Source organism: Dermochelys coriacea, chromosome 2, assembly GCF_009764565.3.
Source record: "Dermochelys coriacea isolate rDerCor1 chromosome 2, rDerCor1.pri.v4, whole genome shotgun sequence".
NCBI classification, from domain to species: domain Eukaryota; kingdom Metazoa; phylum Chordata; order Testudines; family Dermochelyidae; genus Dermochelys; species Dermochelys coriacea.
Genome location: NC_050069.1, coordinates 131,637,401 through 131,654,522, shown reverse-complemented (window position 1 = coordinate 131,654,522; position 17,122 = coordinate 131,637,401). Strand labels below are relative to the sequence as shown.

Here is a 17,122-nt window from a genome sequence, read left to right as displayed (position 1 = left end):
AGATATTTATACATACAGAGAACATGAAACAATGGGTGTTACCATACACACTATAATGAGAGTGATCAGTTAAGGTGAGCTATTACCAGCAGGAGAGGAAAAAAAACAAAACAAAAAAAAACCTTTTGTGGTGATAATCAAGATGGGCCATTTCCAGCAGTTGACAAGAACGTGTGAGGAACAGTAGGGGGGAAAAATAAACATGGGGAAAGAGTTTTATTTTTGTGTAATGACACATCCACTCCCTGTCTTTATTCAAGCCTAATTTAATGGTGTCCAGTTTGCAAATTAATTCCAATTCAGTAGTCTCTCGTTGGAGTCCGTTTCTGAATTTTTTTTTTTGTAATATTGAGACTTTTAGGTCTGTAATCAAATGATTGATGTGTTCTGCCTGGTTTTTGAATGTTATAATTCTTGATGTCTGATTTGTGTCCATTTATTCTTTTACGTTGAGACTGTCTGGTTTGGCCAATGTACATGGCAGAGGGGCATTGCTGGCACATGATGGCATATGTCACATTGGTAGATGTACAGGTGAAAGCCTCTGATGGTGTGGCTGATGTGATTAGGCCCTATGATGGTGTCATCTGAATAGATGTGGACAGAGTTGGCAACAGGCTTTGTTGCAAGGATAGGTTCCTGGGTTAGTGTTTTTGTTGTGTGGTGTGGGGTTGCTGGTGACTATTTGCTTCAGGTAGGGGGGCTGTCTGTAAGCAAGGACTGGTCTGTCTCCCAAGATCTGAGAGAGCGAAGGCTCGTCCTTCAGGATAGGTTGTAGATCCTTGATTATGTGCAGGAGAGGTTTTAGTTGGGGGTTGAAGGTGATGGCTAGTAGCATTCTGTTACTTTTTTTGTTGGGCCTGTCCTGTAGTAGGTAACTTCTGGATTTTCTTCTGGCTCTGTCAATCTGTTTCTTCACTTCAGCAGGTGGGTATTGTAGTTGTAAGAACGCTTGATAGAGATCTTGTAGGTGTTTGTCTCTGTCTGAGGTATTGGAGCAAATGTGGTTGTATCGTAGAGCTTGGCTGTAGACAATGGATCGTGTGGTGTGGTCTGGATGAAAGCTGAAGGCATGTAGGTAAGTATAGTGGTCAGTAGGTTTCCGATATAGGGTGGTGTTTATGTGACCATCGCTTATTAGCACTGTAGTGTCCAGGAAGTGGATCTCTTCTGTGGACTGGTCCAGGCTAAGGTTCATGGTGGGATGGAAATTGTTGAAATCATGGTGGAATTCCTCAAGGGCTTCTATTCCATGGGTACAGATGATGAAGATGTCATCAGTGTAGCGCAGTTAGAGTAGGGGCATTAGGAGACAAGAGCTGAGGAAGCGTTGTTCTAAGTCAGCCATAAAAATGTTGGCATACTGTGGGGCCATGTGGGTATCCATAGCAGTGCCGCTGATTTGAAGGTATACATTGTCCCTAAATGTGAAATAGTTATGGTGAGGACAAAGTCAAAGTTCAGCCACCAGGTTTGCCGTGACATTATTGGGAATACTCTTCCTGACAGCTTGTAGCACATCTTTGTGTGGAATGTTCGTGTAGAGGGCTTCTACATCCATAGTGGCTAGGATGGTGTTTTCAGGAAGACCGAGGGATTGTAGTTTCCTCTACTCTATTTTCCCTATACTGAAACCTACTGACCTGCTATACTTACCTACATGCCTCCAGCTTTCATCCAGATCACACCACATGATCCATTGTCTACAGCCAAACTCTGATACAACTGCATTTGCTCCAACCCCTCAGACAGAGACAAACACCTACAAGATCTCTATCAAGCATTCTTACAACTACAGTACCCACCTGCTGAAGAGAAGAAACAGATTGACAGAGCCAGAAGAAAACCCAGAAGTCACCTACTACAGGACAGGCCCAACAAAGAATGTAACAGAACGCCACTAGCCGTCACCTTCAGCCCCCAACTAAAACCTCTCCAGTGCATCATCAAGGATCTACAACCTATCCTGAAGGTCAACCCATCACTCACATATTTTTGGAGATAGGCCAGTCCTTGCTTACAGGCAACCCCCCCAATCTGACGCAAATACTCACCAGCAACCACACATCACACAACAAAAACACTAATGCAAGAACCTATCCTTGCAAAAAAGCCCATTGCTAACTGTGTCCACATCTATTCAGGGGACACCATCATAAGGCCTAATCATATCAGCCACACTATCTGAGGCTCTTTCACGTGCACATCTACCAATGTGATATATGCCATCATGTGCCAGCAATGCCCTTCTGCCATGTACATTGGCCAAAACAGACAGTCTACATAAAAGAATAAATGGACTCAAATCAGATGTCAAGAATTATAACATTCAAAACCAGTCGGAGAACACTTCAATCTCTCTGGTCACTCGATTACAGACTTAAAAGTCACAATATTACAACAAAAAAAACTTCAGAAACAGACTCCAACAAGAGACTGCTGAATTGCAATTAATTTGCCAACTGGACATCATTAAATTAGGCTTGAATAAAGACAGGGAGTGGATGTGTCATTACGTAAAGTAAAACTATTTCCCCATGTTTATTTTTCCCCCCTACTGTCCTCACATGTTCTTGTCAACTGCTGAAAATGGCCCATCTTATTTATCACCACAAAGCATTTTTTCTTCTTTTCCTGCTTATAATAGCTCACCTTAACGGATCAGTCTCATTATAGTGTGTATGGTGAGTCCCATTGTTTCATGTTCTGTGTGTATATAAAATCTCCCCACTGTATTTTCCACTGCATGCATCTGATGAAGTGAGCTGTAGCTCACTAAAACTTATGCTCAAATAAATTTGTTAGTCTCTAAGGTGCCACAAGTACTCTTTCTTTTTGCAGATACAGTATAACAGTTGCTACTGTGAAATAAATAACTCTGTATGGACAGGAGCTGGTCAACATGTTTTTCAAGAGTGTTTTCTGTGAAAAGTTGTTTTCCTCAGATAATTTTTTTCTTAAAATTTAAAAATAAGTTTTTTTCAAAATTTTTTAATTCTTTGACCACATATAAAAAATAGAAATAATAAAAACATAAGATATTTGAAGTGTTTCCAGAACTAAGAAATAAATTACAGCATAACAAATATAGGACTAGATTCGTATGTAGAAACTTAGTCCTTGAGTAGTGCCACTCAATGCAGCTACTCATGGAGTCTGTTATTATTTAGCATGATTAAGAGTGAGAGCACTTGTTCCAAAGAAAAAGGTAAGAAAGTAAAACTGGAAAATTAACAACCATCAACCATTAATAATATATAGAACTTTGCTTAGGCTAGTACTTTCAATTGACTTCTAAAATATAACTGTCAGTTTGTTCAGATCCGGAACACTGTTCTTTTATAGTCATAACTAATTTGTAGATTATGAAGCCAGAAGGGACAATTGTGGTCATCTAGTCTGTTGTCCTTTGTAACACAGGCCATGGGATTTCCATGAATGAATTCCTGTTTGAGGTAGAGCATATATTTTAGAAAAAACATCTAATTTTGATTTATAGATTGCCGGTAATGGAGAATCCATCACTACCCTAAGTAAAAAGAAAAGGAGTGCTTGTGGCACCTTAGAGACTAACAAATTTATTTGAGCATAAGCTTTCGTGAACTACAGCTACAGCTCACAAAAGCTTATGCTCAAATAAATTTGTTAGTCTCTAAGGTGCCACAAGTACTCCTTTTCTTTTTGTGGATACAAACTAACACGGCAGCTACTCTGAAACCTACCCTAAGTGAGTTGTACCAATGACTAAGTACACTCATTGTTAAAAATGTGTGCCTTATTTTCTGTATGAATTTGTCTAGCTTCAACTTCCAGTCATTGAAACTTGTTATACTACTTCAGTTTCTAGGCACTGGATCCTGTTATACCTGGTTAATAACGAGTTATTGTATAGTTTATTTTTTGAAAAACTCTCCAATTGAGGCCTCTGTCTATAAGCATTCCACCCCCCCATCTTTTATTGGATCAATGATTCAATCCATTCATGCATCTTTGTGGAGTCCTTTGTTTTGATTAATTTCTAGAATTTGCTTGAAATGCTTCCTTTAGAAAAATAAACCTACCACTGGGAGACACTTTACTTTTTCATAATTAAACAATACAGATTACAGTAATTAAATTCAGGCATCATTTTACACATCAGGAGGGTCACATAATAGGTTTAGTATAGTTGATTAGGAAGCATGTTCATTTTTCAGGCTGGAATTATTATGTAAAATGAAGTAACTATGATTAAGTGCTATGGGGAAACTCAAAATGTTGATTATTGCAGAGAGAGAGAGAGAGAGAGAGAGAGAGAGAGAGAGAGATTTGAAGATATACTTTAGGTTTCAAAGTTGCTAACAGTCAACGTGAAATCTCATATCACAGTTGGTTTCTCTACATACAATTTATTTCAGATAATATAATGTATATAGCTCCAAAGATTTCACATTGACCAAGTGTTATTTTTAATTCCCAGAGATAATTAAAACCAGAACATTACCCTAATTACATTTTTCCAAGATTTCTGTTGTGGATTTATCATCAAAAGTTTGCATGAGAAATGTTTGTAATGTGATAATGCCCATTAATTCATTATATACAAGGTTGGATCTTCAAGACAGCCTTTCTTGTAGAAAAACATTTATGATACAATGAGCAACATGATCCCTAAATGTATGTCAGCAATAAATGGTACAGACTGAAAACACCATTTAATAATATAGCCTAAATATACACAAACACAATACTGTAAAACCTGTCCATTTATACCATTTTAAATCTAAGTTTAAAGGATGGGATTTTCAAAAGTGCTCTATGAAACTGTGTTGCTTATGTATATTCCAGGACAGTCCACTTGGATGACTAGAATCAGAGATATTAAAGAAAACACCTGTTACGACATCTTGTCTCCTTTGCCAATGCAGGATTGATTAATTTGGAGGCAAATATCTAGATGAAAATTAAATAGGCACTAGTAAAAAAAACAAAAAACAAAACATGAATATATTTCATCAAAGTAAATGAAAAGATATAGCTACAGATTATATAGATATAGATATATACACACACTGTATATTTTACATCACAATGGCATAAGCAATACCTCCAATTAACATAAACAGGTCTAATATATGTTATAAGTATGCGTTTTGGATGAAAATACAATAAACTAGTTGTAATTTTCTATAATAATCTGAACCTTTTAAAAGCCTCTTTGGACTTGAGTTTTTATCCTTATTAAACTTGAGGAATGTCTACACTAGGAGTACTTTACTGGCATAAGAATGCCAGTATACTATACAAATAGATTGCTCCTAGTGTAGCTGCAGTTATAACATCCAAGCTTTGTGCTGTGCAAGTATAGTTAAACCACACCCCACAAGCAAAATAAGCTATGCCAATAAAAGTGCAGCTTTGCCAATATAACTGCATATATGTTAGGGACTTTTGCCAGCACAGCTACATTGCTCAGGGATGCAACTCTTCACAATCCTGATGTAGCTAAACCTAAATGAATTGTTCAGAAAATATAAATCCAAGCAGAGTGGCCCAATTTGCATCTAGAGTACCCAAGCTAATTCTAAACATTTTCAAGTATCTCAAATTTAACCTTGCAGTCATATTGCAATGATCTTTGAGTTGTAACATAACCCATATGAGCTCTGTGTTCAAGGGGCCTATCCCTGGAGCATGCAAAGCAGGGGAAGGGCATTGTGTGGCGAGTGGCTGGTCAATAAAAATCTTCCTCTAGCCCAACAGAGGTTATGTGAAAAAGGCAATAAACACCAGGGCTCAGTTTCGTCAAGCACAGAGTAGTATGACTACTTAGACCTTTCTGAAGCTGTCATCTTGTTCTCCAGAATCTCAGGTTTCTTTCTCTCTTTGTTTTTAAAGTAAGTCTGTATCTATAATGGTTGCAAAGAAAACCTCAAAATTGTCTACACAATGAGGTAATGTGCCCTGTGGGGGTGTTATGAATTCATTGGTCCAAATAAACCCTGATGGTACTCACTGAAGCAGTGGTTTTCAAACTATAGGTCGCGGCCCAGTACTCGGTTGTGGAATGTAAGGCACTTGGTTGCAGCGGCTCTGTACTGCCGACTGGGCTATTAAAAGTCCCATTGGTGATGCTACCCAGATAAGGCAGGCTAGTCCTTACCTGTTCTGACACTGCACTGTGCCCCAGAAGCAGCCAGCAGCAGGTCCGGCTCCTGGGGTGGGGGCATGGGGCTCTGCGCACTGCCCCCATATTGAGCACCAGCTCCACATTCCCATTTGCCAGAAACCGGGAGGGGGTGTGTTCCTTCAGGTTAGAGCCCACAGAGCCACTAGCACATCTCTGCCTAGGAGCAGGACTTGCTGCTGGCTGCTTCCAGGATGCAGTGCAGTCCATGGTGCCAGGACAGGCAGGAAGCCTCCTTTAGTCCCCCACAATGCGCCGCTGACTGGGAGCCACCCGAGGTAAGCCTGTGCCCCAACCCCAAACCCCAATCCACTGCCTCAGCCCTGAGCCCCCTCAAAACCCAGAGCCCCTTCCTGCACCCCAAACCCTCATTCCAGGCCCCACCCTGCAGCCCTCCTCCCTGCACCCCAACCCTCTGCCCCAGCCCTGAGCTCCACCCACACCCCAAACCTCTCATCCCCAGCTCCGTTGGGTCGCAGGTATCAACAATTGTCTTCAGCTGGGTTGCCAGAAAAAAAGTTTGAAAACCACTGACCTAGAGTCAGGAGATCCTCCAATCTGGGCTACCGTGGGTGATGCCTTGGCTGAGGCTGTAGTCCTACTAGTTTCAAAGTGCAGCAGGTTTCAGCAGACATTGGGTGGAGGTTAAGATGCAATGGCTGTCTGGGATCTCACAGACCTGGAACATCACACTATGGAGGAATTATACCATGGAGTATAGCAGGTAATGTCTAGCACTCATTAATCATGGAGCTTTTCACATAATAAATCCCATCCCATGGCTTTTCATGTGGGAAGGAGCAATCTGGTCAAGTGTGTACATTTAAAAGACTGTTCAAAGATTTATCATATGAACAGGTGAGTGTTTTATTTGTTTGGGTAGGGGGTCTCAGGAAGGCAGCATATTTGGATTGAGGTACCATATAGGAGGGAGAAAAAAGGTTAAAAAGGCCTACTGCTCAACAAAAGCAGTAGAAACAAAGAATAAGGGATAGTTCTTAGAGGATCTCTATAGACAAGTCAGATAAATACGTATTCTGACTGTGAAATAATCAAATATTGAATCCTCATTAGAAACTGAGTAGAGAGCAAAGATTATACCGACAAAGGTTAAATCAACACCCTTTTAACTGATGCCCTCCCCCACCAATTTATCACAACTTTTCTCTGTAAAGACTTAGGGATTTTGGTACAGTTAAAAGAATACATCCATATGAGACTAACTTCTCCTTTCCTTTCTTTTCTGTACAAGATAATAAAAATAGTAAACTGCACAGAAATTATTGATATGCTTTGGAATTTGAAATGCAAGAATCACTTCATTGAGCTAACCATAACGTGGGTTATGAACTAAGGATTTTTCTTTCATATATATTTTCCCCTAAATATAATGAAATGTGAAAAAGAACAATTAATAATTGAGCGCATTCAACAATGAATGGAGGAGAAGTAGGGTTCACTAAGTGTAATGATGTGGGCTTTTGAATTTAATTTAATTGAGGTCAGCTGGTTTCATCTAGTTATTTCAGTAAGATAGATGGAGGCCTACCCAAGAGACAAAGCATATGTTTGAGCATGGTACATGTAAGAGGAGAAAATTTTAACACAGAGTAGCAAGGATCAGATTCTAATACCCTCTCTCACACTGAATAGTTCTTCGTTCATGAGCAGTCCCACAGAAGTCAATGGGATTATTTGTAAAGCAATATTATTACTAACTTATATAACTGGAGTGCCTGCAAGCCCAGACATGTACCTGAATAACATTGTGGTTGGTGCTGTACAAAAAACAAAACAAATACAAACACCAAAAATATGATCCCTACCTCCAAAAGCTTATAATGTAAGTATAAGACAAGAGACAAGAGATAGAGTCAAAACAGGAAAGTACAAGGAAATGACAAGATAATATTGGTCAGCATGGTAGGCTGTGGTCTCACCACACCATCTGCCTAATCATTGCAAAATGTTTTTTTGTTTGTTTTTTGGGTAAGCATAATGACAAAGGAGAGTTTTGAGCAGGTATTTGAAGAGGATAATGAGGCAGTTTTGCAGATGGTTATGGGGCACTCCTCATAAGAGTGAAGGATAGAGGAGAAAGCATGAAGGTTCTTGTTTGAAAATGTCACAAGTGTGATATGGGATGTCATAACACTGTCACAATATCATAAACCAGACTATGGGTTTTAGAATGTGGCCCTATGTGATTATTTGTACACTTACTTTATTAAAAAAACACCACCATTTTCTATAGTGTCTAAGAATTAGAGTTTTTGCACCATTATTATATTTATAATATGAATATATGAAGTTTTGCTCTAAAGAATGAGCTGCTTTCTTTTAAAATGATTTGTTGTATTGTCCCCAGTGAATCCTTTTATTGAAGGATGTGTTGTACTGAACAGAAATATAATGGGTTTATTTTTGCATGTTCCCTGAGACGAATAAAGCACTAAACCTAGCAGGCATTTCTGTCATCTTTTGAAAAAGAAAACTGTAGAATGTTGGCACCAGTTTCCTCTTAATATTATTTTTCAGACAGGTTTACCAGCTGCTGTACATATGTATGTGTCTATAATCACTGTAGGTAGCAGTATTGATTGTTGATATAATTGCACAGTATAGACTGAGCGTAAAATTCATTGTTGTGCAGAAGGCTAGTGCAAGGCTTATGAATCATTTTAATCCTGTTTAAGTAGAAGTGGCCAAAACTCGAGGTTTCAGTTCATGAGAAGTTTTTTAGTTAAGGATTTGGTTTCATTTTAAATTGAAATAAAACTAAATTTACTAAAATTTCTCATGAAATAGAAACCCCCAAGATTTCATTTTGGAAACACCTAAACATGGTGAAATTGCTAGCAATGGGAGTTTTAGATGCTCAGTACCTCTGAAAATCAGGACACAGGTGTCTCAAGCTAGGAACTCAAAAATGGAAGCACCTCAAATTAGCAGATACTGTTGAAAATTTGTGCCTTAGACTGTTTATGAAGATATGAGTCGACTGAGGGACAGGATTTGATTTGTGGTGGACAGGGAAATTTTGGGACTATTAAGCAGGCTGAATGGGGAGGGATCTTTACTTGTGGTGAGCCAAGGAGTTCTTTTATGGATATTAACCCATGGGAAATAATGCATATATATGTATAATGTCTAGAGACCTCCATAGGCATTTATTACCTTAAATAATATTAAACAGGAATAAATACAATGTATGGAGGGAGCATACAGGGGAAAATCACAGGCATCAAATACATTTACGAGTATAAAAAACACAATATCCTTGTGTAGGAATGTTAAAAAAATAACCAATAGGAAAAGCAGCAAAGAGTCCTGTGGCACCTTATAGACTAACAGATGTATTGGAGCATAAGCCTTCGTGGGTGAATACCCAACAGGAAAAGGAGATGGTAAAAACAAATAAAATTTACAGGTGAATAACCAGAATTGACAGTAAAGACTGAAGGACAATTAACTTTCTGGTTTAGTCGCATACACATTTAGACTTGATAAGAGCAGTAAATTATGTCCATGTAGTAAGTTAATGGGTATTATTTTAATCTTACATTGCAATGAGCTACTCTATTACCAGGATAAAACCAGACTTTGTTGAACCAATGACCAGCAGAAGGAAACTAGGGATCCAACCAAAGGGGGAGGTATTGGGTTTCTAGGAGGACCTTAATTGTTTTTTCTTCTTTTTTTCAGTTTGGTGTGGATTTGATTCCTTGAAAAACAGATAAAAAACAGTTGAATTAAAACATAATTTGGATTCAGAGTGGCGATTTAGCATACAACTCCCCTTGAAATTAATAGAGGTTGTGTGGCTAAATGTTAGCTTTGGAAATCTCAACCTTAATTAATTTATCAGTTTCTATAGCTCCCATCACAAGATATCTAGGACATTGTACACAAATTATTATACTAGTTAAGATTTACCTTTGTCCTGTGGTCCAGCAAAGAGTCCTGCCATTCTCTCCCCTTCCACCTGTAATCTGCCAAACCTAAAGGTAATAGATAAAAGACAAAAACTGGAAAGGAGAAGCTAAAACATGGGATGCCAAAATGGTCCATGAAAATATGACTTCAGTAAAAAGACTTTACACCAAGCCTTGAAGAAAGCTATAAAGGGACTCTGGCAGACATACCCAAGGATACAGTTTCAGCCACAGACTTAAGAAAGGTCTATATGGAGTTAAGGTAAATAATGTATATGGAACCTGAGGGAGATTTAGTTCAATTGTGTGCCTAAGGCTGACTCCGTATAGTGCCACTCGATATGGAATCCCCTTCTCATCCCCACTACATTAATAACCACAGTAGTTCCATAAAAGCTGCTTTCCATTTTGCTTTCTCGTGTTTTCCCTGAGATATCTTGTTCTATTTTCAGTTCTGCCACAGACTGCCTGTGTGAGCCTGGTCAAAACACTTAACCCTTTGTGCCTCTGTTTCACCATGTGTAAAATGGGTACAAATAATACTTGTCTACTTCAAAGGGTTGCTGTGAAATTTAATTAGCTAACATTTTAAAAGAGCATAAGATCTGGCAAGTCAAATGTAAAAATATAGTTGAGCAGGCCAAAAAAGAATTTTCAGAGCAACTAGCAAAAGACAAAAACTGACAGCATTTTTGCTAAATACATCAGAAAGAGGAAGCCTGCCAAGGTGCTGGAAGATCAAGGTGCTAAAGGAACACTTAAGGAAGAAAAGGCTATTGAGGAGAATTTAAACAAATTATTTGCATCGATCTTTGCTACAGAGGACGTGAGAGTAATTTCCACACCTGAGGCTAAAGCATCTGACATTGGTCACTTTTGGAAGACAGAATACTGGACTATTGTTCTGACACAGTACGGCCATTCTTATATTCTTATTAATACTGTGTATATTAAACCTGATAGCTGTCTCAGCCCCGGAGAGCATACAACCTAAGGGTTTGATTCTGCAAGTTCTGCAGCGTGTAAGGTGCTGAATGTCATCCGTACTCACCTATTTCAATGGGACTTGATGGTGTTCAACCCCCCAGATTAATATTCTACACCAGGGTTCTCAAACTCAAATGACCACAAGGGCCACAGGAGGACAAGAACATTGGCCCAAGGGCCGCACCACTGACCACCCCCTCTGCTGTCCAAGCCCTGCCCCCACTCCACCCTTTCCATGAGGCTCCACCCTGCCCCGTCTCTTCCCACCCCTTCTCTGCCCCCATTCTAACCTCTTCCCTGAAATCTCCACCCCAACTCCGCCCCTTCCCTGCCCCCAGGTGGCTCAGGGCAGGGGTGCAGCGGGGGGCTCAGGGCAGGGTGTTTGGCTGCAGGAAGGGTTTGGGGGGTGAGTCCGGCCCGTGCGCACAGGGGGCAGGGCAGGCTCCCTGCTTGCCCTGCCCCCACGCCACTTCGGGAAGTGGCTGGGACCTGGGGGATTGGAGGGCAGGCACAGGGGTCTGTGTGTTGCCCTGGCCACTCCTCGAGGTACCTCTCCCAAAGCTCCCATTCCCCAGCCAATGGGAGCTTTGGGGGAGGTACATGGAAGAGCGGCCAAGACAACACACAGACCCCTGTGTCCCCTGAGGAGGGAGCCTGCCCTGCTCCTGGTGCGCACGGGCCTGAGCCACTCTAAGTAAATGCTGGGGGGGCTGCGGGGAGCTGGCGGGCCGCAGAAAATAACCCCACGGGCCGCGTGTTTGAGACCCCTGTTCTACACCCTGCAGGATGAAGACAAGATGCTCCAATCCCATATGTTTATTTGCATGAGTTTAAAGATAAGCATATGAGTAGTCTTATTGAAGCCAACAGGACCAGTCATATTAAGTAAGTTAAGCACATATATAAGCATTTGCAGGATTGGAGCCTAAACAAATAAGCAATACAAGATGGATGCAATGGAAATGTGTACTTTTAAAATATATATTTATATACTTTTGCCTTAAATAAATACACATCAACTCTACCTCAGTGCCTGAGTTATTACCATCCACAATACTCCATTATTTTCCACAATACATGTCCTTCTTCCTCAATTTTTGACATGCTACTAGTAAGACTCTCATTTGAAGGAATGTTTCACACATTCACTCAGCAAGGAATTCCAGATGTGTCTATCAACAAAAAGGTTCACAAAAGCTGAGTTTTCTGGGGGGGAAAGTTATTTCAAAATCCAATTCACAGTTTATGTGCGCTGTGAGATTCCTATCACCCTGTGAGCTTTCAGAGTGCTGTGTTTGGCAAAACTAGTACAACTTCCCTATAAGAGCATTCCTACAGCTCAGTGGAAATCATATTGAAGCAAACATTCCTCTAGTTCCACTGTTATATCTCTCTGGTTCCCAGCCTGTCTGCCTCTTCACAGTACTAGTAATAATTCCAAAGGTTCATTAGATCAAAGTTCATACTGTGATAGGAGGAAAATGTATGTTATTTAATATTTTTGATTAAATCATATTTTCCCCCAATGCTAATGAGTGTTTCTACTTACTAACCACATTCATGTTAAGTGGAAAGCACTGTTTTATTTTAGGTTTTAAATTATAGTTAGCCTTGAAATCAAAGAGCAACCGAGACAGTAGGTAATGGAAAGAGCTACAAATCCTGAAACATGTTAAAGCACTGGAACTTTAAAAAAAAAAATCTGTGAGAGAGTCTGTTGAGCTTATAGCTACTATATATAACATCAAAAAGCAAACAAAGAGAAAATCCCTCTTGACTAGCAGCTGTGCACAATACCTGCTGTGCTGCATTAATATAGACCAACAAAAAAGTCATTTGGAAGGACTTTGGGCTCCTGTTTCTTGTGCTCTCTACCATTACCATAAATGTGACAGCCTTATATGTCCAATTTTCCTTCTTTCATAACTGAATACCATTAAAAATAATAATCCCCAAAATATATTTTATTGAATTATTATTTATAAAACATATTGACTAAGGCACAATCTGCATGCAAGTACACAGCTAGTCCCCTGCACTTTCATGGAGCCCTGCTAACATCAAAGGATCTCTGCATTGGCCCACTCACATAGGTTCTCTTGCAGAATCAGGGCCTACTATTGCTAGATTAGTGGTCACCAACCAGTCAATCCTAGAGACTCTCCCAGTCGATCACAATCTCCAGTTGCTAAAAGTCTGGCTGCATGGTGCAGCAGGGCTGCTGCTAAAACAGGCTCCCTGCCTGCCCCAGCCCCACTCCACTCCTGGAAGCGGCCAGCGCAGCATGCCCCTTGGGGAGGAGGGGGCGGAGATGTAGGGGTCTCTGTGTGCTGCTCCTGCCTGCAGGCACCGCCCCTGCAGTTCCCAGTGGCCAGGAATGGGAAACTGCATCCAATGGGAGCTACAGGGGCAGGGCCTGCAGAAATGGAGAGCCCGTGAAGCCACGTCCTGCCCCCCAGGGGCGCGTTGGCCCCTTTTGGGAGCAGAGTGGGGCTGAGGTAGGGAGGGATCCTGCCTTCCTTAGCCCTGCTGTGCTGTCGACCGGGAGTTGGCCTCAGGTAAGTGCCACCCAGTGGGAGCCCGCACCAGCCCCGAGTCCCCTTCCAGAGACAGTACCCTGTACCTCCTCTGGCACCCCAACGCTGCTCTGACCTGGAGCCCCCTCCTGCACCCAAACTCCATCCCAGAGCCCCCTCCTGCACCTAACTCCCTCCCAGAGATTGCACCCCTCACCCTCTCCTACACCCTAACCCCTGCCCCAGGCTCAGCCTGGAGCCTTCTCCTACACTGAGCCCCTCAGCCCAATCCCAGAGCCCACGCTCCCTCCCAAACCCCAACTCCTGCCCCAGCCTGGTGAAAGCGAGTGAGGATGAAGGACAGTGAGCAATGGAGGGAGGAGGGGATGGAGTGAGCGGGGCAGGGCTTCGGGGAATGGGCAGGGTAGATCCTGGGTTGCACTTAAATTCAAAAAGTGATCTTTTACACAAAAAAGGTTGGAGACCACTATGCTAGATCATTTATAGTGTAGACCAGTGGTGAGCAACCTACAGCCGCAGGTTGCCCACCACAGCTGTAGACTGTTATGAGAAAGTTTAACATCTGTATATATGTATGCGTACGTATTAAATAGTAAATAGGAAAAATCACATAGATTATGTAGAACTCAAGAATATGTATCTTAGTTCTTGGGTTTTGTAGGATTGATAAAGCTTGTTGAGCACGGTAAATGACTTCCTCTGGCAGCTCTTAACAGAGTATTATACCATTTATATTTTTTAATTTTTAGCTTAATCATTAATGTAATAATCCTATTTTCCTGTGATACCTTAAATACTCTACTGTATATTTCACATTTATAAATACACCTTCATGGTATGCCTGAATTCCAAGTGAAATCAATTTTTTTTTGCTTTAAAATTATAATTTTTGGAACTGTAAAATTAAAATAAAAAATAAACCTACCAACAATAATGTATACCACTGAACAGTAAATTAAACATGAGTTTGCAGCATGACATGGCAGCAAAAAAGACAATGCAATTTTTCAGCTGCATTCTGTATATAGTAGCATTGTGTTATGAACCACAAGGTTAACATTTTCTCTCACTATAGCTATGGTGTGACTGCAGCTTTAATAATGGACTAGAGCCCCTGCTGCTGTAAATTGGTGCAGCTCCATTGACTACCATGGAGCTACACCAATTACATCAATTGAGGATAATGCTCGGGGTGGGAAGAATTGAACGATGCAGAAGTATTAAATAAAAGCCCATTTATACAGTTTGACATGAGAAAGGGTGTGGAGACATGGTAACAGTCTACAAACATTTGATAGGTGTAAACCCCAAAGATGGAGTGGAATTAATCTGGGTATACAGAAATAAATTATGGCAAGCAATGGAATGAAATTAAGGAAGGGGAAAATTAGGCTGCAGCTACGTATAAAGAAAAGCTTCCTGCCCAAGAGAAATGTATTAAGCTCTGTAATAATATAGTCTCTCAATCAAATATCATGCTAGAAGTCCCATTCCTTGGGGCATTGAAAACTATAGGGTACTAGGTAAGAATCTAGAAAATGGATTCAGTGCACAATCCTGCATTGTCAAGGAAATGGACTGGATGATCCAATAGGGCTTTTCTGACTGATATTTTCATCTTCTCTAATTCCATGAACAGACAAAAGATGCCAACGTTTAAAACAAACCCTTTATAGCACATCATGAAGCCTCCTTCAGCTGAGGGAGACACATCATGGTAAACTTTCCCTTTCAGGGGGGCAATTTGTGCCTGCAATATTTGGGCTCACATTGTGCACCCTCGCTTGAATTGTGAATGCAAATCAGGTAGGTAGAGGTGCAAGGACTAGATTTCAAATTTCTTTGGAGACTACAAAAATCTTAATGCATGGTTCCACAAAAAGTGAGGGTAAGCCTCAGTCTGGTAATATACTCCAGTGTTTCCAGCATAAATATCAACAGAACTAATCAAAACGTCTAGGGAAGTGGATCAAATTTGTTTAAATTCATCCTCTATCACTTAAGTAAAAAAATATGATTATGAAAGGCATCAAAGAATCCAATCCAAATCAGTAAGTGTTCAGGATTTTATGACCTATAAACATTAGCCTATGTACTTGACTAGAGAGTGGACTGGAGTTAATGATAACATCTAAACTAAAATATGAGAATTTCCTATTCATTAGGGCATGATGAAAAATTTTCACCAGACCAATTTTAAATCGGAAAAACCTGTTGAAATTGAAATGATTAATAGGAATATGTTTATTTTAAAGGAAATTTTAAATGGAAATTTTTTGAAGTGATTTGAAATTGAAAAGTAGTATTTTGTTCAGACATCATTTTATCTTGATATGATATGTGATATGCTATGATGTAAGATATAAGGTTGACATGAGATACAATATGATAAACATTTCAACATCATTTAAATGAAATTATGTGATAAGCTCATTTCAATATTTCCAAATAATTTCTTTTAAGAATTTCTACTCTGCAGAAACTTTCAGAATTTTGATTTTTCATCTCAATTTGGGATGAAAACCAATTTCAAAATGTCAGAATTTCTTATGGGACAGAAATCCTGTTTTCTGCCCAACTTACTCACAATAATACCTAATCCACTCTAAAAGTGTTACTGTGTTTGAACAGATTTGTGAAGAATGGAATTTGATGACACATTGCTGAGTCTGACTAGATCAGAACACATCATATTATGTATCATATCTGCTATCTGTGAGTAAACCTTTGTTCCACCAGGGTCTGCACATGGTCAGCTGACACAATGATGAACACAATTTGTCCTGGTCTACAGGAAATGCTAAGTTGAGATCAGCAATAATATCATCGAAATTGGGTATTCTCAGCTGTGATCAAACGTGGTAACATTCTGAGTATAGACAAGGTCTAAGATTGAATCTTTCAATCTCTCCAATGTGATCTTGAGTGCTTTGGGAGCTCCTGTTTTAAGAGATGCCTCAAGAGTGTATTATTTGCAAACCTTAGTGCAGAGACTCAAGACTATGCCAACCATCCTTTCTTTTCAAAGAAAACCTTCAGGTTGTGTTTTTGTAACCCTTCTGCCAGGTGGAGCCGGCAGCAACCAGGGCTGGTTCAATATCTACGGGTTCCTCTTCAACAAATACAACATAGATTGGCTCAAGCCCCCACCCAGTAATGTGGGAAAATTACACACCATCCCTGGGTGTCTTTGAGAGGCAATACTTCCCTTGTCACAAGCACAGAGTCTGAGTGTAGGAAAGAAACTTTTAATGAAAAGAGGGAAGCCACTCAACATTAATTAAGGAAAATGCCACAAACAGGATTCATAATCATAAAACTGTGAGCAGGACACCCACCCCAGAGTGCATGAGGCAGTGCCTTCTGCCTCACATTTTTGAGTTCTACAACCAACAGTTCCTTTTCTGTGCCCATCTCTGCTCCCTCACCATACCCCACTCACAGTGGTTGTCCTTGCCACTAGCTCTGGCTGGCTGCCCTGCTTGCCAAAGTTCCGC

The 17,122-nt window shown here is 40.4% G+C and overlaps 1 long non-coding RNA gene across 1 annotated transcript; it reads right to left on the bottom strand.

The window, feature by feature from the left end:
• Positions 1-1,503: 1,503 nt before the first annotated feature.
• On the bottom strand, positions 1,504-9,080 carry LOC122458503. The gene is made up of 3 exons (XR_006278544.1): positions 9,070-9,080; positions 1,848-1,858; positions 1,504-1,609 (listed from the first exon to the last, which is right to left on the bottom strand). It is a non-coding gene; the product is annotated as an uncharacterized LOC122458503 (long non-coding RNA).
• Positions 9,081-17,122: the final 8,042 nt, after the last annotated feature.